We start from the raw sequence: 26232 nt of genomic DNA on the forward strand, positions 1-26232 counted from the left end.
ACTGCCTCTAAAGAATAGGGCAGGACAGGTGGCCAAGGAATGTTCTGGAACCTAAACCCAAGAGGGAGGGGGTGGCGGGTGCACAGCCAGTGCAGCCAGAACGATGTCTAATTCATGCAGCATGAAGCCGGGCACTGCTAAGGAGCTCAGTACCCGCGCCTGGAGCCTTGCTCTGTACTAGCACCGACAGGAGAGAAAGTGGGGTCCCTCCTGTCAAGGTGGTCACAAGGCTTTGGAAACACAGATGTTCACACAAATAATTATAATCCAAGGCCAAGGCGATGCTCTAATTAAAGCAAAGAAAGTGGAACGAACTAACCTCTTGAGCGTTGTTAAGAGGTATGTCAGAGCGAAGGCAGTAACAACTTAAATTTGCCTTATAGGATGGATTCACCAGGCAGAAAGTTGGGGTGTGTGTGTGTGTGTGCGTGTGCGTGTGCGTGTGTGTGTGTGCGCGCACGTAGGGTGCAGGAGACATCCTAGACAATGGGAATAATATAAACACACACAGAGTTTGGGGAAGGAGGAACCTCCCGCAGTGGCCAGAATATAAAATTCAGGATATCTGAAACCCCTTTCCAGACTGGACAGTCCTTGTGCATCAGACCTCGTCATGTGCTTCTCCCTGGTACTGCACAGCAGCCCATAGGCATTCAGTAAATGTTAGTTTAGTGGATGAAGGGATAACACAGAGAGCGGGCAAGTTATGAATGGTATATTTGCCCTGCTGAGGATTCTGCACTTTACCCTGGAAGTACTGGAAAACCACCAAAGAATTTTAAGGAGGAAAATGGTGTGATTCAAATTTATATTTTTAGTAGTGTCACTCTGGCCACAGCAGGGCATCGCTGGGTTGTCAGAGATATGGGGAGCAAAACCTGAGGCAGGGAGACTGGTTAGGAGATGCCTGAAGTGGTCCTGATACCACATGCTGTAGGCCTGGATGCAGACGGTGGCAGGAGCTCTGGAGATGAGGCAGCTGAGCAGCAGACGGGAATCTCAACAACCACTAATTCCTCAGCTCTCCATTCATATATGAACATTTCTCTCTTTTTCTCCAATCTAAGAGCACAATTCGAGATCTCTGAAAGAACTGTCATGCTTCTGAGCACACCTGATTCATTCACAGGATCACAGTAATGAGGTGCTATAGGGCACTGTAGGAAAAAATAAAACCACTTTTTTTTTTTGGCCATGTCGCACAGCATGCGGGATCTTAGTTCCCTGACCAGGGATCCAACCTGTGCCCCCCTGCAGTGGAAGCGCGGAGTCTTAACCACTGGACCGCCAGGGAAGTCCCAGAAAAAAAAATAAACAAAACAGTGGGTCTTGGTGCAGCGTATCTGAGTACTATTCCCAGTTCCCAGCTCTTCCACTTAGTAGCAGCCTGACTTTGCCCGAGTCCCTTATCCTGGTTTCTTGTTGTGTAAAATGGAAACAGTAATACTAGCATCATGGTGTTGCGCGGATTTACTGAGGAAAATATACGTGAGAGTTTCTTTAAAATCTTCAAACGACTATGCAAACACCAGGTATTAATTATGCAGAGACTCTGGGTGCGGATTGACTTCAACAGTTACCAAGTGAAACAAAAGGCTGCCTTGATTTTCAGATCAGCTGGGTGGAGAGGTATTTTCTTTAAACCTTTATCCTCAGGACTCCTGAATTCTCTCCCTGTCTTCCCCAGGACAGCTTTATATCTACAGAATGCTCTCCCCCAGCATGCTGCTTTAAAAGAGAACAGGAATTAAGTCAGAAAACAAGCAGGCGGACTTCTCTACATCAGTGCTCTTTCTGGAGGGAGACATTTTCTGGAAGGGGCCCCTCTGGGCATCCTGAGGAGAAAGGCCTGGAGGCACACAGCCTATAAAATACCCCAGGCCAACACCTCTCTGTTTACTGCTCCTCTCACATGTGTATGACCCTTCATCACCCTTTGCACGCTTTATTTCAATTAACATTTCACAGTCCCTCTGTCCCCGTGTTTCTTCGACTATCCAAGCATGGACTTATTCTCATCTCAGTAGCTCAGGGAGCACTTGAAATCAGCAGACATATGTCCTTGATTAACAAGAAAGACAAAGGGTGGCGAGGGTCGTGGACACAGTTTAGATACATCAAGCATCTTAAACGCCTGAAAACAGAAAGGCTTTGTCCAGAGCCTTGGATTTTCGTTTAATTGTGAGTAGATGGTACACAGGCATGACATGACACAGCCAGCTCACTGTCATTGGGAGAAGTGGAGGGGCAGAGACTCAGCATCACAGAAACCTACTGTTTGGGTGAGACTGTCAAACCATCCAGTACAGCAGCTATGAAGTGCCTTTTTTCAACACACGCTTGTAGAAACCTGTCTGTTAATTCCAGAAACTTTACTATTTGCTGGGCCCATAATAATGAAGGCTTGGTCCCCAGTCTCCAAGAGGGGGGGGACAGATAAATTTATTCATTTCATTTCTTCCTTCATTCATTTATTCATTCCATAAACATTCATGTGACACTTAATATGTAACAAGCACTACGGTAGATGATAAGGATAAAATAATAAAATGTGGACTCTGTGCTCACAGAACTAACAGTCAAATGGGAGAGACAGACACTTTAAAATAGTAATACAAGAAATACGCCTCTAAAATGACAAACTATGGTAAATCTATGAAGGAAAGGGGACCCTCATCTAGTCTTTAGGATCAGGAAACGCCTTTTTTTAGGAAGTAATACTTGGGCTAAGATATGAAGAATGAGTGAAAGTCAACTAGCCAATAGGGTGAGGGTTAGGAAAAGTATTCCAGGTAGAGGGAACAGACTGAGTAAAGGCTCTGGAGTCAGGAGGAAATGAGAAGAGGTCAGTGTGGCTGGAGTTTGAGGAATAAGAAGAAAGTAGAGTGAGATAAGCCTGGAGGAGACTCAGAAGTCATGCTGAGATTTTGTTAGCTACCTCAAGAACAGTGGGAGGACATTAAAAGACGGTAAGCTAGCGGACATGAGACTATATTTGCCATGTGAGATTACTCTGTGTGCATACAGATCAGAGGGGGCAAAGGTGGACACATTTTTCTTGGTGTAGGAGGGTTTTGATATATTATAGTTCAAGCCAGAGGTGGCAGTGGTTGGACCATGGTAGAGACCATGGATATGGACACGGCTCACCCAGCTGGAAAGAACGAATACAATGTAAAATGACAGGTGCTACAGTAAAGATGAGCTCCCAGTTCTCAAAGTGCTCCAGGGAGGGTGGTTACAGATGAGGGGAACAAAGCTCACAAAACAGTGATTTGCCTAAGATCACCCAGCCAGTGGGTTGTAAAAGTCACTGTTTCATCTGCTCATTCCTGTTTGTCTGCCTCCCAGCCCTCTGTGCAATTTAACCACAACTCTGCTGTTCACTGCCCTTCCAGCGCCAGCCTTTCTTGACCACAACAATCCACCTCTTCTCAGGGCTCTTGAGTGGCACTGAGAGCCCTGACTGACCCACAAAGTCTGAAACACATCTTTCTCACAACCCCTGGGTCCATGTGAGGCTCAGGTGAAAATGAAGAGAATCAACGTATTCTTGGGACTAAGTTGATCTACCCTGTGAGGACTAAAGCAGTGGGAAACGAAACAAAACAAAACAAAAAAACCTTTCAGATCGCACAATAGAAAGCAATAGCTGAGGAAACAATTTCAAGCATTTCCCAGGACAACATACACTGAGACTTCATTCAGCCATTGCTCCAAAGGCACCACCAGTGCCAGGTGCCAGGCAGTGTGCTTTGGGCATGCATTTTCCTTGAATCTTAATAAGCTTCTCTATGAGGTAGGTATGATTAGTTTCAATTTTTTTCAAAGAGAAAAACTGAGCATTTCTCTCTTCCACTAGGTCATAAATCCATGAAGGCATGGATGTGATCCCTGTGTTCATCCCAGAGAAATATTATCTCTAGCACAAAATAGGTGCTCAATTTATAGTTTTGAATAAATGAATAAGAATAGGCCAAGTAAATAAACTGCTCAAGACTATAAAGCTCTTAAGTGAGGGTAGGAAAGAGGGTGCTGGGATTCACACCTAGGTCTGTTTGACCCCAAACTCCACAGTCCTTCCATTATACTACACTATCTCATACTAGAGGCAGTGAGAGACCCACTGGAATATCTAGTCCCAGCCCTCCTTAGTTTACTGTGATGAAATTGAGACCCAGACAGGAAGTGTCTTATTCAAGGTGTCCTAGGACACTAATACCAGATCTGGCCTGACAAGCCAGGCCTCCTGGCTCTAGTCTCCTTGTCCTTTCTTTCACCCGACCTCTTAGGAAAGATGGAGAAGGCCAGGAGGTACTCTAATCATGAGCAAAACTCCCAAAGTCAGACAGACACAAGCTACAATCCAAGCATCTCTCTTTTGAAGTCTGTGATCTTGGACAGGATGTTTCTTAAGACTCAAGTTTCTAATCTGTATAATTGGATTCATTAATAAGACTTTACACCAAATAAATCTCTTGTGAAAATTCTATGAGATAATCTAATCTACAGAAAGCACTCAGTAAATGCTAGCAACCTTTTGTTTATGGTTAAAATGGTATAATTACTTTTCCAAGCCTTGGTTTTCCCAAATGATAATTGGAGATAATAATAGTACCTACCTCAAAGTTGTTTTTATGAAGATCAGATGACATTGTAGTGCTTAAAATGGTACCTGGAAAATAGCAAGCACCAAATAAATGTAAGTTACTATTATTATTATTACTATTACTATTATGATGACGATGATAATGATTATATTTCTCTTGGCATTTCAGCAATAGACACCTTAGAGTGAGTGGGCAGTGTTCTGAGTGACATAAACCAGAGATTTGTCCTTCTGTTCAGGTGGAAGTGCTGAGAAGCATGGGAGAGTATCAGTCTCTCACCAGGCCAGACCTCCATCAGCCCAAGTAACTATTGACACAAATCCTCCTTCAGAAGGAGCCATAAGAAATCAGGTTCTAACAATGCTCAGATCAGAAAGGGTGTGGGTCCTGGCTTATAAACCTTGGTATCTTTTACATTTTGCTTCTTTAGGGGTTTTTCTTTCCTTACATTTTCCCTTATCATGATGATTTAGCCTCTTTTTGAAAATGGCAGCCTGCTCAGCAGTGTCCAAGGACTTGTTTCAATCCTGTGACTAAACACTTAAGAAAAGGAAAGCCTTGTGTGCCTTCTTAGTATCTGACAGTCATCTTAGTATAATAAACATAATAGCTACTGTTTCCGAAATGCCCTGTGGATATGAGGCATTTTACTTAGTATGATGGTTGATTTTATGTGTCAACTTGACTGGGCCATGGGGTGTCTGGCTATTTGGTCATACATTACTCTGGGTGTTTCTGTGAGAGTGTTTCGGGATGAGATTAACTTTGAAATCAGTACACTGAGCAGAGCAGACTGCCCTCCCTAATATGGGTGGGCCTCATTCAATCAGTGAAGGTCTGAATAAAACAAAAAAGCTGACCCTCCCCTGAGTGAGAGGGGATTCTCCCTGCCTGTCTGTCTTTGAACTGGGATATTGCCTTTTTTCCTGCCTTTGGACTCAAAACTGAAATACTGGGTCTTCCTAGCTCTTGGGCCTGCTGATCCTTGGACAGAAACTCCCATCAGTTCTCCGGGTTCTCAGATCTTTGAACCCAGACTGGAACTTTCATCATCAGCTCTCCGAGGTCTCCACCTTCCAGCTCACCCTGCAGATCATTAAATTTTTTTCCTGAGATATCTCTAACTACCTAAGGGGCCATTTTTCCAAAGCACAGAGTGCCTCCTCCTGGTTTTTGTTCTGAATTCCTCTCAGGGTGTACTGTCAGTCAGCAGTTGCAAGGGCTAATGATTTCATCCTTGTAGAACTGGACGGTAAGCAACATTCTTTGCTTTACACATGATTGATTAAATCCTTGGGCATGGGCAACTGATGGGGTGATTTATTAGACCTTCAGCCCTTTCTCCTCCCCAGAGATTAAGGGGATGAGACTGATAGTTTTCAACCCTCTGAACATCTGGTCGTTTCCTCTGGTGACCAGCTCCCCCATCCTTAGTTGAACTAGGGTGACTTTTGAATCACCTCATTAACATAACACAAGACACCTTTATTGCTCTCACCACCTAGGAAATTCCAAAGGTTTTAGCAGCTCTGGTTCCAGAAGCAGGGGTGGAGACCACATATATATTTCTTATTATAAGGCACAATATCACACACTCCAAAGTAGTGTTGTTTTGTTTCTGATGAGGGTTCATGCTTTACTCTGTTCTACAAAGTGGAGAGACCAGGAGTGTTATGTCAAATGATCTCCCTACAAATGGAAGGAAATGGGAGAAGCATCTTCCCCCAAACGTCTCAAATGCACATCTGGAACACACATTAAGTAATTCTGTCTTCATTCCAGTATTAGTCGTGTGTATACAAATTGCTTCCCAACATAGATCATGAGCTGCTATAAGGCAGAAGATTATTAATTGCCCCAGCGCATCCAGGCATGGTACACAACTAGCAGACAGCATTACATAATGTAGAGCACTCGACCCTGGAGTCAAATGCAAGGATTTGCATCTGATCTCTCCCATTTACTAGGTTTCTAATTTTGATCTACTTAATCTCTCCAGACTTCAGTTTTCTCACCTGGGGAGTAAGATTATATATTTTCTGAGCTGCTCTGAGTACCAAGTGACACCACCTTCTGTAAAATGTCTGGAACATAGTAATTGTTAATTTAATATCAGTTCCCTTTTGCTCTTTCTCTTCCATTTCAAAAAATACTTCCTCATGTGGAGGTCTCCTGCTGTTAAATAGCTAAGCCACGGTCTCCTCACCGTGGTTCTAAAATTTGTCAAGCCAAGTAAAAAGAGGAATGTGTAAAGCTCTTAGCAAAGTGCCTGGTACAACAACAGGGAGCAGGAAAATTCTTTGTGGTAATAGTGGTTAGATACTGAGGTTTTGTTGTTGTTGCCCTGGTGCTTGTTATTAGTCTAGAGAATAGGGGGGAAAGCTGTTTGCCTAGAAGAGCCTCATGTCTGTAGACCTTAACATTCAGTTAATCCAAAGCAGTATGAGTGATTTTGCCTGTAAGGTACAGAGTACACGCCCCTTTAATCACATCTGCTTCTTAATGTCCTAATGGGCAGACTATCTGGGATCATTAATGTCTGCAATGTATTTTATGTTCATGTTAGGAGAGGCCAAATGTGAGTGCATTTTTAACAAACTCAATCAACAAATATAATCATATCCACTCCAGAAATGTCCAAGCCATTTTCCTGTTAAAAAACGATAAAACAGAATGTCATGCCTCAGAGAGTCAGAAGGTAAAAATTTGGGCTGCTGTCTCATTAGCAAAAGAGAAGGTTGTGCATTTACAGTTCATGACTTGCAAAGAAACTTTCTCCTGCAGAAACATGTAGCAAAAAAGTCACCTCAACTTTTGGAGCAATTGAAATATAAATGCAGACTCATATTTTTATACTTTGGGGAGATAGAGGAAGCCCACAATGTAAAAACATGATCCTTTTAGACAAAGTATATAAAATGGAAGAGGAATTTCTCCTGAGAGCATTTAGGCTGATGGCTTTTCCAAATACTCTATAGCAAAGGCTGGCAATGCATTTGACCAGCAGATCTTTAAAAGATCAAGGTGATTCCACAAAGTGTATTTATATCAATTTAGAATGTAAAAGCCAGTTTGGGAGACAAAGCTAAACTATATTGATGGTTCAGGGGAAAAATATACTTGGCTCTTTGAAGTCGGAATTCTCCAGAAAATATTGGCTATGAAATCATTCCACTGGGCATGGCCAACTGACAACAATGTTGATAATACAGGTCAAAATCCCCAATCACAATTCAAAATTCAAAAGGTTGTGAAAACAAAGTACTTTTGTAATTTAATGCAGACTCATTTGATAACTAAATCTGACTTGAGGCTACTTATAATATTTCTTACTCTCACTTAAGAGTGAATCTTTATGCATTTCACTGAAGAAAAATTAACATATTTGGTTACAGAGAGCTGCCCCAGATCCCTTTGGGATAGTTAAAACAAACACACACACACACACACACACACAAATTTGAATTATATTACCTTCCTAAACAATTCACAATCTCTGAATTCAAAGAAAAATCTGGTCCTATGGGCTTCAGATAAAGAACTGTGGTCCTGAAACAACATCTGTTCATGTGTGCTCATATGGTATGTGTTCAAAAATTGGTTATTTTCTTATTGTGTAGATTACCTTGTTTAATACTCACAGCCAGCCATTTGAAGTTGTTAGTTATTTAGCCCCACTTGCACATGTGGAAACTGGGGCTCAGAGCTCATAAACAACCTCTAAAAAGAGATTCTTAGTTCAAATGCCATGTTCTTTACCTTTATCTCCTATTGCATACATGCCTTTTAGAGGCACTATATGAAACCCAACTTAAGAAATAACTTTCTTCGGATATATGCCCAGGAGAGAGATTGCTGGATCATATGGTAGTTCTATTTTTGGTTTTTAAGGAACCTCCATACTGATCTCCACAGTGGCTGTACCACTTTACATTCCTACCAACAGTGTAGGAGGGTTCCCTTTTCTCCACACCCTCTCCAGCATTTGTTGTTTGTAGATTTTTTTGATGATGGCCATTCCGACCAGTGTGAAGTGATACCTCATTGTAGTTTTGATTTGCATTTCTCTAAGAATTAGTGTTGTTGAGCAGCTTTTCATGTGCCTCTTGGCCATCTGTATGTCTTCTTTGGAGAAATGTCTATTTAGATCTTCCATCCATTTTTTTGATTGGGTTGTTTGTTTTTTTGATATTGAGCTGCATGAGCTATTTGTATACTTTGGAGATTAATCCCTTGTCGGTCGCTTCATTTGCAAATATTTTCTCCCATTCTGTGGGTTGTCTTTTCATTTTGTTTATGGACTTCGTTGCTGTGCAAAAGCTTTTAAGTTTAGTTAGATCCCATTTGTTTTTGTTTTTATTTTCATTACTCGAGGAGATGGATCAAAAGAGATCTTGCTGAGACTTACTACCCTTATTAGAAAAGATACATGTATCCCAGTGTTCACAGCAGCACCACTGACAATAGCCAGGACATGGAAGCAACCTAAATGTTCATCAATGGAGGAATGGATAAAGAGGATGTGGTACATATATACAGCAGAATATTACTCAGCCATAAAAAGGAAAAAAATTGGGTCATCTGTAGAGACATGGATGAATCCAGAGACTGTCATACAGAGTGAAGTAAGTCAGAAAGAGAAAAACAAATATCGTATATTAACGCATGTATGTGGAACCTAGAAAAATGGTACAGATGAGCCGGTTTGCAGGGCAGAAGTTGAGACACAGATGTAGAGAACAAATGTATGGACACCAAGGGGGGAAAGTGGCGGGGGGTAGGGGTGGTGGGATGAAGTGGGAGATTGGGATTGACGTGTACACACTGATGTGTATAAAATGGATGACTAATAAGAACCTGCTGTATAAAAAAATAAATAAAATTCTAAAAAAAAAAATGAAATAATGCCATTTGCAGCAACACGTATGGACCTGGAGATTGTCATACTGAGGGACGTAAGTCAGACAGAGAAAGACAAATATCATATGATATTGCTTATATGTGGAATCTTAAAAAATGGTACAAATGAACCTATTTACAAAACAGAAATAGAGTCACAGATGTAGAAAACAAACTTATGGTTACCAAGGGGGAAGTGGGGGAGGAATAAATTGGGAGATTGGGATTGACATATACACACTACTATATATAATATAGATAACTGATAAGAACCTACCGTATAGCACTGGGAACTCTACTCAGTACTCTGCAATGCCCTATATGGGAATAGAATCTAAAAATGAGGGGATATATGTATAACAGATTCACTTTGCTGTACAGCAGAAACACAACACTGTAAATCAACTATACTCCAGTAAAAAATTAATTTAAAAAAAAGAAATAACCTTCTTCCCTTTCTCTTTCCCTGAACTGTTAGTCTTACCTGTATCAGTCTTTTTTTGTTTTTTGTTTTTTTGTTTTAGCTGCAGCTACTAAAGATTTGCAATCAGTAAAGGGTTATTTAAAAATGAAAGCTGGTGCCTGGGGCTTAAAACTAGGCAGTGGTGTGGTGGGTAACTGGCTAACTTTGGTGAGGTTGGGGAGACCCTGATTTCCAGTGCTTGTTAATTTCTGGGATGTAAATGCTCCTCCTATGGCCAATTTCAAGCTACCAAGATGTTAACAACTGGCTCACAAAATTCCTTGATATTTAAGAGTTACATTATATTTATACAGATTAGCGTTTGTATATCTGGTTTCTGCTTATTCCTTTCTTCAACCATATAAGGCTTCTTGACTTCCCAGGTATTATCCAAGTAGACCCCTCTGGAAATCCAAAACTATATAAACCCTGTTTGATGACCAGCAGGGAGACTGTCCTGGGCTCTCACGCCCACCTTTAATTTCCCAGTTCATGCCATTGGACGGACTGTACCTATCTGCATGCCCTCTGGGGGCATCATGATTTAGTTCCTCCTAGGAGAAAAGCAGTAGGGCAGCCTTATCATCAGGTGAGTTCTCTTTCTACTGGCCTTGCCATTCCTAGTTGAATTACCCTATCTGCCCTTTGGGGGAAATATAGGAGACATTATAGAAGCAAGGCAAAGTATAAACACATGTTGCCCTCCCCTCTCCCATCATTTACTCAGTAAGAGTTAACTGAGCACCTATCATGTCCTAGACACCATGCCAGGCTCTTGGGACACAAAGCTGCATATTACCTTGCCTGTGGCTCAAGGAATGCACATTCTGTCTGGAAGACAGTAAGTAAATAATTGCTAAAGGGATTGTAAGTGTGTTGATGGAGATATTGCCCAGATTGGAGCACAGAACAGGAGCACTTAGGGGGATAGTCAAGGCTTCAAAAAGATAGGAGTTGCTTGACCTGGATTTTGAATGAAGAGACAATAGTCCTTTCTGTGGATGACGGTGGGGGACAGCATGGAGAGGTAGGACCATGGAGATGCGAGAGCTCAGGAAGCTGTTAATAGAATAGACTGTGTGAATAGACTGTTACAAGAACAGGGAAACTTAATGTTTTATGTTTTAAAAGTCTGTATTTAAATAGTCTCAGACTATTGAGACTTAGTGAAATTTGGGCATATTTCTATCTCAGCATCTGGCATGCTGCCTGGCATAGTTTTCAATAATTATTGAATTGAATAAAAAATCATAAAAAAAAGATGTTCTGTGTCCCAACAAATCAGGGAAATTTTAAAAAGTAAATGGGGTATGAAAAATCACTCGATCCCAGGCCTAAAAGAAAATATGAATACTTCTGAAAAGAAGCAGTATTTGATTATGAGATCAATGTATGCCTGGAGCCTGAAAATTATAGTTTAGACTCCCACATTCCTTATTTGGGCAGAAATTGCTTTATTTCCTAGGAAGGTCATGATGAATTTATAGAAAATTTTGTGATCTCTTTGGAGAAAATAAAACAAATCTAAATAATGGAAAAAAAACATATTGTTATGTGTGCTAATTTTGGAAAAGTGACTGCAACTAGGGTAAGAATACATACCAGTTTTCCTGGGATAATCCTGGTTTATAGCAGTTATCTATACTGATACAAGTATTAGTAGTATCACCTTTCCCAATCAGATATTTCACATTTCTAATAATAAACTCCTTGCTAAACTTTCAATTAATGGGAACATTTAAAAGAAATGCAGTACGCACAACTCAATGTAGAAGGCTGTTCCTTAGAGTATTATTTACAATATTTGAAAGGGAGAAGCAGCATAAATGTTCAGCAATGAAGAACTGCCTAAATTAATAACAGGCAACCCACGTGTGAATATTATGCCATCATGAAAAATAATGATTTAGATCTATATTTACCTATATGGAAAGATGCATATGAAACATCGTTAAACACTGAGAAAGGCAGCTTTCATAATAGCATGTGTCATTATTTTATTCTTCTAAATGAAAAAGAGAAAGGGAGAGAGAGAAAAAGAGAGAGATTTGAAGGCAGTCACAGCTGTATTTAAATCTCTGCTCTTCTATTTCAGAGTTGAAGAGACCAACCCAAGTCATTTAGCCTTTCTGATCATCAGTTTCCTTTGCTGTAAAATGAAGTAAAAACAGAAGTTACTTCTTGGTGCTGTTCCGATGGAATGGTATATTTAATGCATTTTTGAGCTGGTAGTTTTCAACCAGCGCCAATTTTGGTCCCCAGAGGACATCTGGCAATGTCTAGGGATGTGATTGGTTGTTAGAGCTGGTGGTGGAGAGGGGGTGGTGCTACTGACATCTAATGGGGGGGAAGCTTGGGATGCTGTTAAACATCCTGTGATCCACAGGACGGTCCCCACAACAAAGAATTTCTGGCCCGAAGTAGCAGTTGTGCTGAAATTGAAAAACTATTTTAGACAAAATAAGCACTCAATAATGTATATGAATGCCACTATTTATAAACATGCTAAGAGTGTTGATCTTTCTATGGTGGGATTCAGTGTGTGTGTGTGTGTGTGTGTGTGTGTGTATTGTACTTTATGTTATATTATTGTCTGTGTTCAATACAGACTACTTGAGTACTAAAAAATAAATAAAATTAACACTTCGACACTAATTTTCAAACTCAATCTTTTACATGGCAAGAACCACGGATAATATAACTGAAAGCTCCTTGAAGTCAGAGATCAAATCTCATCTGCATAGGGCAGGGTCTAGCATACAACAGTGCCTGCTGAGCTGAACTGAAATACGCAAAGCAGTAGTGCTAAGAAAGGGAGAGGAAGCTAAGTTGTAGGACTAGATAAATTCCGTTAGTGCTCTAACAAAGTGGATAGACTAATCTGTAATCAGTCCATCACAAATATGTAAATTACACTGCAAACACCCTGTCTGGAAACAGTTTGTCAGCCAAACATTAGTCTTCTGTGACATGTTCTCACCAACCGCCACACCCATGTACCAAATAATTACACACATAATTTTTAAAGGCTGTAAAAGTTAAAATGTCTCCCAATAATAAACATCTTGAAGGTATAGAGTGTTTCTTTTGAATTTTTCCCCTTATTCTACAGTTTGTATTACTCTGCTGTGTAGTGGTTTGATATGATTTCGAATCCACTTGTTTATGACAAATTGATGTCGTATTTAGAAGTTGTTTTGATATAAAAGTAAAATTGCGTGTGTCTGTAGCTCAGCTGCTGAGTGGCCCTGCTGGGGGCTTATCAGTAAGAACATATGAAGAAGCAACTATCGGCAGGGAATATTTAGACTGTAAATGCCCAGAGTTTGTAAGGACTAACCAAGAGTGTTTGGTCTGGGCAAGGCGACTCTTTGCTGATCAAAACAGCTCTCTGAAGACCTTGGGGCATTAGCTCCTGCCTGCGCACAGCGACTCTGCTCCGGCAGTGGTGAAAACCGTGCAGTGGTCCCTCCAAGGAGATCATCTTGCCCGCCAACACCAGAGCCTCTGTTCCCTAGCAACGTCTCTAGCAACAAGGGACTTTCGTTTTTGTACCAGCAGCTGGACATCAGCTCTAGGATGGCTAGGCAGTCTCTCCTGAGAATCAACTCATAGAAAGGTACGAGACCATAGTCAAATTACATTCAGACTTTATTCCTTTCATCTCCTCTTGCCTGGAAAAATAGTGTAATTAATCTATCTTTGGTTTGGAGTATGATTTCTCTTTATTGGCTTATCTAGGGACACTATACTGTATGCAATTGGCTTGTGAAATTATCATCATTCCTTTAGTGAACCTGTGTTAAATAAAATATTGGCAAAGACAATCTCAGTCTCTGAGCATAATTTGCCCCCAAACAAAACACCCTTTCTAGTTCAACAATGTTGTTCCATTTTCTTGCTGAATTATCTGCCCCAAAATATTAAAAAAAAAAAAAAAAAAAAAAAAAGAGAGAGACTCTGTTCTTATCCTGGAGAGTCCTTGAGAAATAGTGTTAACTTGTGAAAAGTTACGTGCTATTGAACAACACCTCTGAAGCTCCATGTCCTTATCTGTAAAATGAGGAGCGCAACACTTACGCTATGGGATTGCTCCGATGATCAAATGAGATAATAATATATAAAGAGCAATACACGTCACTGAGAGTCAGTGAGAGGCAGTAGTTGTCATCCTTTCCAAAAGATGGTCACTTTGCAAAATGCTGTAGTTTCACTGACAATCAATTTCTCTTTTGGTCCTGTATTGGGAAGGAACTGCGAACACACACATGATATCGTTCACTAAGAGACACCATGGTGTTATGGGTCTATGGTCACCAAAGAGCAAAACCAAATTTTGTCAGTGTTATCATTCAGTGTTCCTTAAATGTGTTAATATGCATCATTCCCTTTAAAGCAGAAAACACAATCAAAGCCATATTTAGTGTTAGTTGAAATATGAAAAATAATTAAATGCCACAGCCAACTTGGTGGTGAGGTAAAACTGTTCCTGTAAGTTATCTTTCCAAACTCCTCATACTCCCCTCCACCCCTACTCCAGAGACTTTTTAATGTGTCTCTCCTCACGCATCACTGAGAACCATACTTTGAATAACACCAGAATACTTAGGTGGTCCCAAGGAATCTTTTGCCTGGTTTCACAAGGTCGATCAAAGGAAACCTTCACGGTTCCATCACTGGATAATCAATCAAGTCAAAAACAATTGATCTGCTCCAAGCCCATCACCAACATATTGACCCACCCACTGAGCTCTGCTCAAAGACAGTGAAGGTGATGAAAGCCATGACTGCATTGAGAAATGAACAAATGAAGGACCCTGTGCAGACAGGTTCCCCTCTCTCTTAATTATCTTGTTATTTTGTAAATTGATTTTAAGGCTGTTAACACGTGAAACTGTATGCACCATGACATAGTGGAAAGAACTGGGTCAAAATTTTCTTTTGGCCACTTGTTGCCTGTGTGAGCATAAACATACCTCTTCACCTCTAGTGATTTTATTCATAAAACAGGAATCATTCTGAGACTTTCCATGCAGAGGCTCATTGGGCCTATGCGGGAGCCAATGTAAAGCAATAGTTAATAGCAAAGGCCTTGGAGTCAGATGACCTTGATAGAGATCCCAGAGACCTGCAGTGTCATTGCTGTCACATCTTGGGCAATTGACTTAATTTGCTTATATCCTAGTGTCCTTACTTATAAAACTGTTACAAAAACAGTAACTACCTCATAGGACCTTTATAAGCGATAGAGTAAAAACCCATAAAGCATTTATTTTAGAGCAACATTCTTTGAAAGCATTCAGTAAAAACTAGCTTTATTATTTCTGCCTTTTGAAATTCCTTTCAGTGTCGCCTTTTCCATTTCATTTCATACATGCTGAGCAGCTACACTGGATGAGGCAGTCACTCCTGGTTGTCCAGCAAAATCTAAACCCCAAGACTTCCCACTTATAAAACTTCCTAATGTTGACTGGGTATGTGGTTTCCCAATTTTAGACTGAATTTCTAAGTCTCCCCTGTAGATAGATGTGGTGATGTAAGTTCCACCTAACTGATGTAAGAAATGGTGTGGTCACTCTCAGGAAGTATCTGTAAGGGAATAAGGTGTGTTCTTTTCTGCCCCTTTCCTCCTTCATAATATCGTATGAATATTTTGTGAATATTCATGTGAATATTTCAGCTGAAACTGAACCATGAGCTTGAAGATGAAGTTGAAAAGCTTGATCTATAAGTTGGAAAATGGGAGCGAAGGATGGCAGAACAGAACAACAGGATGATTCTGGGACTTAATGATTATGGAGTCACCAGAGCAGGCCTGGATCTTGTATGAGGATTCATGGCCGAGAATGAGAAACATAGCTATGTTTTATTGAAGTCACTGCTAACTGGCGTTGAGGAAAAGTCATATGATCATGCTAAGAGGTATCACCTTGGCATCATGGAGTCAAGTGATCTCCACCGTGCTGGCTAAGAAAATGCCTGTAGATAATAAATGAACAGGATAATAATCTATTTGCATGGGCACAAGACTATCTTTATCCCTTGTTCTTTAAGTCCACTGAATAAATAAATGAAGAAAATAGAAAAAGTGAATGAACTTATTATACTCCAGCTCTCAGTCTATAACAAAATAATATAATTCAGCTTTTCTCCCAGGAGTCTCAGAAAATTAAACGTAAGTCATGTATGTTTTGGCAACATAGAGGGTTAGATAAAACACAGGGCTGAGAATCAAGGGACCTGGATTCTGCTCTGCTCCTTCTTGAATGAACTGTGTGACTTTGAGAATTCATTTCTTTCTGAGCTTTAGTTTATTTCTCTGTACTATGTCCACCATAGCATCAACGCAGGTTGCATGAAAGGGCTGTTTACAGGGTCATAAATATGTAAGTTTCTTGAAACCTTAAAACGTGGAACATTTGTAAGGCATTATTATAACTAGTCCCATTGATGATTGATGTTGACTCAGAGGTTCCATGGAAAAGAACCACCAAGGGGAGTTTCGGAAACTAAAAGTCTGTTGATGTACCAGTTGGCGGTACATCCTACCGGGATTGAGAATATGCATTTACGCACTAAGGTCTGCCGTGCACACCTGCCCCCAGCCCGATCCCTGCCCTCTGTGAGGAGACACAAGCCTGCTATTCATCACAGTCTTTGCACGCCATCAAGAATGTGCTGCTGCTCCAGCCCACTGGAACAGGAGGTTGGTTGGCAAAGCCATCAGACACCTGTTGAGGCTGAGTCATCCCTATTCACAGGATGTGCCTCACTGCCTGGGTGTAGAGTGTTCAGTGAAGGCTGAGATCCCTGGCTAGCACACACTGGTGCAGCTGATGCTCTCATTCACTGGCAGCTTTTAGGGGAAACCAGAGAGCCATGGTCTAATTTCACTTGCTCCTCATCTTCTGACAGATGGATGTTCGCAGTGGAGTGGTCATGCACATTCGTTCAGGCTCAGGAGCCTTACAAGGAATTATGCTGGGCTTGAAGGAAATCCACTGTTTCATGGAAATTAAAGTGAGTGGTGCTGGCATTGATACGGTATCTCCTTGGTTCCCTGACACTTTCTTCCAGCATACCCAGCTTTGCTAGCACAACTACTTAAGCAAAAGTCCAGGCCACTATGTCAATTCCAGAACCAGCAGGTCTTGTAGATTAAATTCATTCCTTAGTCAATAAACTCTTGATCCTAACTGGTACTTTTGTGTTTGTTAAACAAATCCACAGGTATTGAAGGGTTTATAGAAACTGACTGGTCATCAGTATTGGGGTTTCTGGGACACTCTACATAGTTAAGCCTGTCTCCCAATTGTCTCACCAAAATTTCTATTTAGAAGGAGTTTAGGAGCTACAACACACATGGGAGGAGAGGGTAAGATTCTTGAAAATAGTTTCCGATGAGTTTTACATAATACTGAGACAGATGAATTTCTAAAAATGGTGACTGTCTGATGATGACCCAAGTCCTTACTTTACTACTGGCATTGTCTTTCTCTCTTTGGATGCTGAATTTACTGAAACACAGAAGTACAAATAAAACAAGAATTGACAAATTCGCCTTGTTCCTGACCAAGCAAGGTTAGAATATGCAGTATGGCTTGGCACTGTATACAAAATGAATCTTTCTTCTTTCCTGCTGAATTAAACTCACCAACCCAGTCACAGATACAGTGGTGGAACTTGCAGGGTGTTCCTCACAGAGGTGCAGTCTACAGTGGTCAGAGCTTACCTCAGGCAGGAGAGTGTCCGGCCTGCAGGCAGGCAGGTAGGTCCCATAAAAGAGATCCAAAAGAAGTCACAACGTGATTCTTTTCAAAGTCTCTAATTTGTCTTATGGAGGGCAGTGCATCAGAGGTAAAGAGAAAGGCAAAAGTTCTTGACTCAATATTTGAAATAGAGCAGAAATATGGGTCAGTGACATTGCTGGGGGGAAAAAAAAACACAGCTCCTTCCTACATTGCCCAGGATTAAATAAAACGGCAGGCATGGTATGGGAGAGTGAGAAAAGCCTTGGATTTGGAACGAGATGAGACTAAAGTTGAATCCTACTTCTATCATTTACTGGCTTTGGAGCAATCACTTTATCTCTGTGTGGCTTACATTCTTTTTTTTCCCCCTAAAGAACCGAGGGTGCTGAGATTCCTAGGTCTGTGGTTGAGTTGAGATGCTGTGTGGTTGGGAGTCCTGGCTCTGGAGCAGGAAGGACCTAATTTGGTGAATCCTGCTTTCAGTGTTTTCTGAGCACCAAATTTTACATTTGCAAAATAGAGAATATGCGGGAAGAACTTAAGGCGTAATAACTGCTAAATAAATAATTGTCACCAAAAACACCAAAGAACTGCTGTTTAATCTTACTTAATCATTGCCAAGTTATGGAGTTTAGAGGGTGTGATATTGTGATTTGTAATAAGAAATGTATATTTGGTCTCTTTCTAACACAGAGCACTTAAAACCCTTGCGATTTCTTAAGTGATGAGAGTGATAAATGTATCTTTTGTTAAGCTAATGAGGTGACATTTGGGATGCCCCTAGACACCTAAGGATGGGGGTTGGTCACCAGAGGAACCAACGCTCTGTTTAGCAGGTTGGAACTTGCAGTCCCATTCCCCTAACCTCTGGGGAGGGGAGAGGGGCTGGAGGTTGAATCGATCGCCACTGACCAATGATTAATCAATCATGCCATGTCATGTAATTAAAGCCTCCATAAAACCCCCAAAAAACAGAGTTCAAAGACCTTCTGGGTTGGTGAACACACGGAGAGGCAGGGAGAGTGGCACACCTGGAAGGAAGCATCGTTTCTACAAGGCCATCACACACTCTATTAGCAAAGGAAGTCACAAAAACTTGACCAGATTCAAGGTCAGGAAACAAAGACTCTACCTGGGGGAGTGGCAAGGGTCTAGAAGAGCATGAAAATACTGTTACAACCATTTTTGGAAAATACACTGTGCCATATATGCATATCAGAAGACAAGGGCACTATCATTCTTTCGGGTAGTTGTTCAAGCCCCAAATCAAAATATTATCCTGGGTCTCTGTCTCTTATTTTCACAATCACATTCAATTAATCAGAAAATCCTGTCAACTCAAAACACATTACAGACCTGTCTTCATCTTTAGGACAACCATCCTAGTTCAAGCTGCCATTATGTCCCTCCCTACATAGCTTTAGTAGCTTCCATCTCCCCTTCTTTTGTTCCTACATTCCATCCTTCGTAAAGCAGCCAGGATAATCATTTCAAGACATGATTCAGATTATATCCCTCCCTGCTGCCAAAATCTCCAATGACAAAGTGGGTCACAGTCTAGTGATAAATGGAGCAATTCACCAGGAAGATATAAAAATTCTAAATGTCAATGAATCTAATATCATCAGCACAAAACATGGAAAGCAAATACTGACAAAATTGATTTGACAATTCTATGCTTACAAATGGAGATTTTTTTCATAGCCCTTTCAGTAATTGGCAGATTGGGCAGAGGGCAAGTATTAATGGCACTTGCCTTAATGGGTTACAGGTAGGCTGAGATGCTCATCCTCCTAGCCAGATGGGCTGTCTCACCTGAACTGTTATAAGTATTTGTAAGCATATTGAAAAAGACTGGGAAGCACTGCCTTAGACCACCTCTCAAACAATGACATGTACCAGAATGTTCACTACAATATTTTGGGAGAGCGAACATTTTGAAATAACTAATCTATCCATTGGCAGTAGAATGGAAAAAAAAAAAGTTGTATGTCTACACAATGGATTACATATGTGTATTAACATAGATAAATCTTATAAACATAACATTGAGAAAGAAACAGTTGCAGGAAACATGCAATATGATGTTATATATGAAAATGTTAAAAATTCACCACACAATATTGTAATTATTCAAGGATTCATACATATGCTTTAAAAATATAAAGAAAAAAGTAAAGACAAGCATGACAGTAAAAGTCACCAAATTCATGCTAGGAATTATGTATTAGAAGGCTGGAAGTAGAGATGAGAGGAAGAAAATTGTAGTAATGAGATCATGAGGGAAATAAAATGGATTTAGATTATTTTTTAATGTTTTATCTCTTAAGGGGCAATGGTACATAGGTTCTTATTTTACTGTTATTTTTACATATGAATAATAAAAAGAAAGGAAAGTTTTAGCTCAGAGCTTATAAGCTTTTATAAAAGCACATGCACATATACACAAGCATACATGCATACCTCTTTAGTGGTTTCCCATCAAACTCTTTACTCTGGTTTCCAAAGCACACATTATATGACCTCCGACTTCCTTTCAGACTCAGTATCATATCACTCTCCCCATGCCAGCTTATTCAGGTGCTCTAATAGGTCAAGTTCATTCCTGCCTTTGAACATACTTGCTTTCCCTGGTAACTGTCTGCCTGATACCTTACCATTTAGAATTCAGCTTCAATGTCACCTAATTAAACAGCCTCCCTTGAACACGCAAGCCTCCCCTGAACACCCTTGAACACCAAGCTTACCCAAGCTAAGGTAGTTGCTGCCATTCTCATCACTTTACCCTAGTTTACTTCTCCTCATAGTCTATATATTTACTGGAAATGTTTTACTTATTTGGTTCCTTCTTGCTTTAACTCCCCTTGTCTAGAACATGAGTTCTATGAGAGCAGGGACCTTATCTGCTTGCATCCAACTGATCTCCAAGTACCTGGAAGAGGTCTCAGCCATTGAAAGCAAACAATAAGTGAGTATTGAACTGCTAAATGAATGAAGGTTAGAAAACCACAGGGAAAAAATTCAGCGTGCTAGTATTATGTAGTTAGTGTTAGTTTCATATTAAGAAAATTGAAATATTATTTTATTTTAAATTTTAAAAAAGTTTAAATTCTAGTTGACTGTCTTGGCACTGAGATTTTATAAAAAGTGGCTTTAGTTCTGTGAACTTTTATATGTAAATTTGTTGACTTAAAAGACATAGCAGCATGATAAATATGATTAATACTGCTGTATGTTATATATGATTGTTAAGAGAGTAAATCCTAAGAGTTCTCATCACAAGGAAGAGATTTTTTAAATTTTTATTTTATATCTGTATGAGATGGTGAATGTTCACTAAACTTAGTGTGATAATCATTTCATGATGGATGTAAGGCAGATCATTATGCTGTGCACGTTAAACTTATATAATACTGTATGCCAATTATATATCAATAAAACTGGAAGGAAAAAAATTTTAATTTTAACCTGTTTTCAGTATTCACACCATTGTTAATGATATTGATATATATAAATGCAAATGTTGAGAGACAATGAAAATAAGTAATGATGTTAATGACATTTGAAGTCAAAATTCTCAGTCTATATTCTCAAATTTTTCATTTTGTCCTACCAGAAAGTAGGTAAGCTTTCAAAGACTACTGGGGCCATGCCAAAACAACACAAGGGCCATATTAAAAAGTTTGTCACCGGGGTACATTGTATCCAAATATGGGACAATTTTAGTAAAAGTAAGAATAATAACTGAGCTATACTGAAATACATCTAATATATCAAAATTCATGAGTTCATAATGATACTAAGAAGAAAAAAAATCAGTTGTTACCTTTGGAAATGTTACAGCCATATTATGAAAGCTGGCAAATAAAGGGAAAGACAAACATTTAATCTGTCCTTCTTGTATGAAACATATTTTAGAGCAACTAAATACTTAATAAAGGAAAATTTTTCTTTCCATGTAAAAAAAAAAAAAAAAAAAAAAAAAAGACACACAAAATAATAGTTGTGAGTTTCAGTTTTACTCAGGGTCTTACTGAGGACTACAGCCTGGGAGACAGCCACTCGGTTACCTCCGAGGAAACTGCTCTAAAGAGGCAGGGAAAAAGTCCTTTTACATATGATTTTTGGCTAAGGAGTACATGCATTCAAGCATACATCTTAGTGAAACTTACTGCTAATCACAAAGAACAGATATCTCAAGTTAATGCTTTTAGTGCTTTCCTAGGAATGGGAAGATGCAAGAATCTGGGTTTATTAAAACTGTTCCTGAGATACACCTCTAACCAGCTAAGGGGCTGCTTAGTCAAGGCACAGTGTGCCCCATCCTGTTCTTCATCCTGAACCTCCCCCCTCAGGCAACTGCAGTGGCTTATGACTTAACCCTAGTAGAACTGGGGGGTTCTTTGTCCTTCTTTGTTCACACATTATAGAAGGCACTCAACCAGGGCCATCCCAGTCCCCAACCGAGATACATGCACATTGTCCTCGAGAAACACTCATTAGAAAACTATCTGGTACTCAGACCATCCACCCTCTTTATCTTTGGGGAATGAGCCTCTGGTTACTTTTATTTCTCAATGTTTAACAAAGGTAACTCCTACATGAAATATGGAGGTTTTACCTTCAGGAAGGATTCTGTACTGTAAAATTTGGGGTCCTTAATCTCTACAAAAACACAGACCTACAAGGAGAAAGTAAATGTGTATTACAACTGTATTCCTCTGCCTCCAAGCCACACTTGCAGCCAAGTTATCTAAGAATGATGGTTTATTTTAGCCTCAAAACTGTGTTGAAGATTGGATAATCCTACATCCTGAGAGAATGAGAGCCACTATCCTATAATAAGTTTTTAGTTAAATAATTTCTCCCTAAAAGCTAACCTCAGTCTTTCAAGTTAGTATTACTCAGCCTCTGTGGACAAACTTCCTGGGTTTAGAAATTGCTCTTCCTATTAGTAGCCGTGTGAGTTTAAGCAAGTTCCTTAACCTCTCTGTGCAAAATGGAGATAGTAATGCTAGTAACCACACCACAGGATTATTATGAAGATTAAAAGAACTACTGTACATAGAGCACTTAGATCAGTGCCCAGAGCACAGTAAACACCACGTAAATGTCAGCAATAAACATTCTTCTCCTATTAACTTTGGGACATTGGCTTTGACCTTTGTGGTAATAAGCAAGAGTTGGTCACCTTCACTCACAGTTTACGTAAGATTCTAAACAACTTGACTAAATCTCTTCTGGCTTTTCTGTTGGTGAACTTGTGGAGATGTGGGGAGAGTGGCATTCTCTGAAAGAGTATAGAAGTTCTGTGTCCTTTCCCCACACCTTGCCCTAGGTATCTCTTATCTGGCTGTTCCTGAGTTATATCCTTTTATAATAAACCAGTAATCTAGTGAGTAAATGGGTTTTCTGAGTTCAATGAGCTGCCCTAGCAAATTAACTGAACCCTAGGAGAAGATCATGGAAACTTCTGATTTATAGCCAGTTGGTCAGAAGCACAGGTAATAGCCTGGACTCGCAACTGGGGTCTGAAGTGGTGGGAGGTGGGCAGTCTTGTAGGACTGAACCCTTAACCTGTGGAATGAGGCTGTCTACAAGTAGATAATGTGTCAGAACTGTGTTGAATTATACGACACTCAGCTGGTGTCCTGAGAATTGCTTGGTGGTGTGGGAATGCCCACCCACCCCCCTACACACACACACACACACACTGAAATTGGGTCCAGAAAACCAGAAAAACAGCCTTAGGGTATTTCTTCATGGTGTCAACAATAATACTTGAGCACTAACTGTGACTGCATACTTTGTGGTAAATAATTCCTTTTATATAACTTTTCCAGTGCATCTTCAATTACTTCAACTAGGGTGGCTAGGGGTACTATACATCTGGTTCTAAACTACCTCTCTACTCTCTCCCCTTCTCACTTCTCCCCTTATACTCTGTGCAATTGAACTGTCCTCGGAAAATAATGTTTCCAGATCATGGGAATTCCCTAATAAAGTTGTATTGAACTGAATTGAAATGCTGAAATGATTATGATATCATACAATTGGGTTTTATTATATAAGCCCAACCACTTCTTTTTTTTTGTTTTTTTTTTTACTAATAAGTCCATCATTTTATTGCTTTTTATTTTATTTTTTTTATGTTTGGCCGCACCTCGTGGCTTGCCGGCGGGCTCTTGGTTCCCTGACCGGGGATCAAACCTGCGTTCTCCGCAGTAAAAGTACAGAGTCCTAACCACTGGACCGCCAGGGAATTCCCTAAGCCCAACCACCTCTGATCTCTGAATCTTTACTAAGCTTTCCCTTTAATTCCAAAGCATTTTTATCTCTAAAACCAGATATGGATGGCAGTTGGAATAGAGAAATTTCTCATGGCTCTGTCCTATTATCATGCATTCTCAAGTTTTTGCAGTTTTAATTAATTACTCACATACTAAACAGTGAACCTTTATTTTGTGCCAGTCTTCAGGTGTACCAGTTCGGAAAGAAAAGTCTTCTCTCTCCTGAGGGATTTCAAAATCTAGTGGAAGAGACAGATATATGAAGAGAGAGAGAGTGAAAAGAAGATTTTAATGTAGGAAAATAAGTGCTATGGCAGAGATAAACGTAAGGAGTTCATACATCGAGTTCAGAGATCCAGAGGAGGGGCAAATAATCCAGTTTTGGGTTAAAGTAAGATTAGGTTACCACAGAATACAGAAAGCTTCCCAGTAAAGGTGACACATGCTGAATGTCAAGGATATGGGTAGAAGTAGTCCATACCAATAGAGGTAACATTTCAGACAAGATGAGTTATATGTGAGAAGGCAACTCACTTGGGATCTGCAATAGTTGAAGGATGGATCATTCTATTTCCCTTTTCCAAAGGAGAAAAAAATAGCTCATTATCCATGACAGAGAAGTAACATTCTGAAAATCCATCTGGTTCAAATGCCTAGATTAACAAGCGAACCATAGCCAGTCCCAGAGAAAGAAACTGATTTGCCATTGGAATGCCCCCACTTGGTTCCCTACCCAGACTTCCAAACAGAAGCCATTTAACTTCCTCCAACAGGAGACATTCAGTGAGATGATCTGGCTTCACTTCCTTTCCAGGGATAACTTCGGGACCTGGCATAAGAGGAGCCTGGAAGTTCTGCAGTAAGTCGATTTGGCTGATGGTTCTGTGTAATCAGGTCATTAAGCTTTAGTAACCGGACTCTTACCACAAACCCAGGACCATGCCTCAGTCTCAATTTATAGTGCAGCTTTCCTTCATTCAATTGTTTATTCCACAAATATTTTTTGTCACCATTGATATGCCAGGTACTCTAGTAGGCATGATAGCTACAGTGATAACTAAGTTTTGTTCCCTCTCATTTAGGAAATCACAGTCTCTCTTTGATTCCTCTGAACCTGATGCCTTGTCTTAGTTTCCTAGGCAGTTTCTCTGCAAACTTTTCCAGGCTCTGTTGAGACCTTCTTGAGCTCTCAAATGCCATTCTAGGATTGTGGTTCCTATGGCTAGATCTCTTCGACCTTCTGCCAGCGCTCTAACATTGCATTTCACCCATTTATTGCTGATCTTTTCTCTAAGCAATCTGAATTTCCTCTTCTTGTATTTATCCTAGAGGACTTGTCTAGCTTTCAAGTCATGGTCCTCTTCAGGTTATCCCCTCCTACCACAGATCAATACCTGGTCTTGGGGCTCAAGGTCACTGGGTGAGTTAATGAAGATTTGGCATTATTATTTCATTTAACATCTATTTACTGAGCACCTGGTGCGTGACAGGTGTTTGTTACATGCAAACTTCAGTTTCTCCAGATGGAATATTAACATCTGTCTCTTAGGTTGTTATAAGAATTAAATAAGATTATATACTCCTGTTAGGTCAGGTCCCCTAGAAGCAGAGCCTGAGACAGGGATTCATATACAAGTGATTGATTGATGGAGTGCTCTCTGGTAAGAGAATGAAGAAAGCAGGATAGAGAAGGGAAAGGAGCTATACAGAAAGTAGTTTCAGATGAGGTCTAACTATGGCCTAATCTTTTAAGGAGATCAAGAGCATAACCTGCACCACAAAATCTGTCTTGGACTCTTTCCTCAAGTCAGGACTTGAAGGCAAGTGGTGATGGGGGAGATCATAACCTCAGGATCTCCAAGAAGTAGCTGCAGGTAGAGAAAGCTGTAGGTGAAAGCTATGAGCTGAAACACCCACAACACCTGGGGGATGGGTACACCAATCCAACAGGTAAAAGGGATCCCAGGGAACCTGGGTAGGGTACCAACATGATTTGTGATAATAATCTTACAGTGGAGACAGAGAAGGAAACAGGTTATTGTAAATTGGTGGAACTGATAGACATAAGCATAAAAGTGGGAGCTTTCAATGCTATCTGCCAACCAAAGGCGAAGAGCAGCTTCTTGGAGGATGATGTAACTGAATGGAGCTTTGAAGGATAAACAGGAGGTAGCAAGGCAAAATCAAGTGCCACATGTGGTCCTTAAAGGTTTTGACCA

General features: G+C 40.2%; 2 long non-coding RNA genes across 23 annotated transcripts in view; one reads left to right on the forward strand and one right to left on the reverse strand.

Annotated features, from left to right (window-relative positions):
- LOC132351824 (uncharacterized) overlaps positions 1-20362 on the reverse strand; it is a 267722-nt gene extending 247360 nt beyond the window's left edge. Inside the window, exons 1-5 of one of the 6 annotated variants that reach the window (XR_009498492.1) lie at positions 20187-20362; positions 14053-14226; positions 11895-11977; positions 10936-11031; positions 4623-4675 (exon numbers count right to left, since the gene is read on the reverse strand). This is a non-coding gene — a long non-coding RNA (uncharacterized LOC132351824). Of the gene's footprint in view, positions 1-4622; positions 4676-10935; positions 11032-11894; positions 11978-14052; positions 14227-15901; positions 15942-20186 lie in introns of those variants that run through there. The other 5 variants (XR_009498493.1, XR_009498490.1, XR_009498494.1 and 2 more) reach the window with 5 other exon arrangements.
- LOC132351822 (uncharacterized) overlaps positions 20285-26232 on the forward strand; it is an 87040-nt gene continuing 81092 nt past the window's right edge. For 15 of the 17 annotated variants that reach the window (XR_009498485.1, XR_009498482.1, XR_009498479.1 and 12 more), the window contains exons 1-3: positions 20285-20480; positions 20596-20691; positions 24828-24872. This is a non-coding gene — a long non-coding RNA (uncharacterized LOC132351822). The remainder of the gene's footprint in view (positions 20481-20595; positions 20692-24827; positions 24873-26232) is intronic. The other 2 variants (XR_009498476.1, XR_009498474.1) reach the window with 1 other exon arrangement.

Source organism: Balaenoptera ricei, chromosome 17 (genome assembly GCF_028023285.1).
Source record: "Balaenoptera ricei isolate mBalRic1 chromosome 17, mBalRic1.hap2, whole genome shotgun sequence".
Classification (NCBI taxonomy): Eukaryota; Metazoa; Chordata; class Mammalia; order Artiodactyla; family Balaenopteridae; genus Balaenoptera; species Balaenoptera ricei.